At 36.1% G+C, this 1,629-nt stretch overlaps 1 protein-coding gene across 2 annotated transcripts in view; it reads right to left on the bottom strand.

Annotated features, from left to right (window-relative positions):
- Positions 1 to 1,629, bottom strand: part of tpd52l2b (tpd52 like 2b) — a 33,240-nt gene that overhangs the window by 1,976 nt on the left and 29,635 nt on the right. The window lies entirely within an intron of this gene.

The raw sequence follows: 1,629 nt of genomic DNA, 5'->3' as shown, positions 1-1,629 counted from the left end.
TGCATCTCTAAATGTAACTGTAAATAATTAATTTAATGTTTTATAAAATGAACAAATAGTCTTTATTTTCCCCAAAAGTTCAATACACTAAGTGGGGCACAGAGGATGAGGGCCAAACATTACTGAGCCTTGGCACAAAGGTTAAAGGATTAGAATTTATGCAAAACAGTGGTTCTCATTCTTTAGAATTTCAGTGGTCTTAGTTGATCCCTCAACAATAATTTAACATTGGGTCCTGGACCTGTTCCACACAGACCCAGATCTTCTCAGCTGTTGCTGACATATCCTACTGTCTCTTCATGTGGCTCATTATGTGTGGCACATTGTCTGGGTCAGTTCTTATATCATAAGAAGTTAATAATGTAAATGCTAAATGCCCTAAAACCTGTTGATACTGCAACAACACAAAGGCTCTTAACGCTACAGTTTTGCACATATTGTGCAAGACTTGATTTCTTCATTTTTTTTGCACAAAACTCTCCAGAAAGTGCCATTTAATGGTTTATTTTTTAAATTTTTCTCCTGGGGGGGCCCCCATCCCCCCCACATATAACAAATACCAATTTAAACCCTGAAGGATAAAGACTTAAAGAAATTGCTTTTGGATGTTTTCTGGGCGGGGTTTGTTGTAACGTTACTCACATAGACTGTTAAGTCTATTCTTAACTACTTAAGGACACTACGGGTGTGGGTGAGGAGTGTGGGTACACGATCCGTCCTGCCTACACGATCCGTTCGATGTTCACGCATGCGCATAAATACGTAGCTGAAAACTGGCTGTTTCCCTGCACTATTGGTACCACGCATGCGTCAGAACACTTGACGGCCAAGCGTCACAACGGACAGATTTTTCCTTCATTTTATTAACAAAGAACAATTATATCGCCAGTATGTACATATACGAAAGGTCAATACCAGAGGTGCATATACAGAATATACATATATATAAAATTATGTATTAGCATTTTTTGTAGGCCAGACTTTTTTGTAGTTCACAAGTGCTCAACATGTAATCTACACTTTTTAGTAGTTTTTTTTTTAATAAAGATATTTAAATTAACACTTGTCACTGATCCAAAACTGTGTACAGACATCTGTGTACCAGTCATAGGTGACATTATTATTAAGTGATCAACATGTAATCTTTTTTTAAATTTATTTTTCATTTTTTAATTATTGTTTACGCCAGGCTATGAATTACGAGGTGTTTACGTAGTGGCCAATCCAAAAATATAAAGGAGTTGTTACATTAACATTTGATTACATGTGGAATGGGAATTCTTTTTGACTGAGGGAAAGTCAAAGCATTTCAAAAAATAAAAAATAAAACATTTGCAAGACAAATACAGGGCCTAGGCCAGTAAAAAGAATATTCCAGCACCACATTAACAAGCCTCAAATCATGTTTCATTTTATTGTTACACGTTACATTAACATGCACTCGTTTGAAATCAGCCAAAGTCCGCATTTTTACGCGGGGGGCAATTTATTTTGCTGCACAAAATTGCATATTTCCATGCAAAATAATGCGGGGCTTGCATGATTTTTATGGCTTAAAGTCACAAATATCTTAACAGTAAGTTGAAAAATGTTGTGTTTACTTTACACTAGGCAGCCATTTCCCCTGTT

Source organism: Etheostoma cragini, chromosome 7 (genome assembly GCF_013103735.1).
Source record: "Etheostoma cragini isolate CJK2018 chromosome 7, CSU_Ecrag_1.0, whole genome shotgun sequence".
In the NCBI taxonomy this organism is placed as follows: domain Eukaryota; kingdom Metazoa; phylum Chordata; class Actinopteri; order Perciformes; family Percidae; genus Etheostoma; species Etheostoma cragini.
This window is presented reverse-complemented; position numbering and strand designations above follow the sequence as displayed.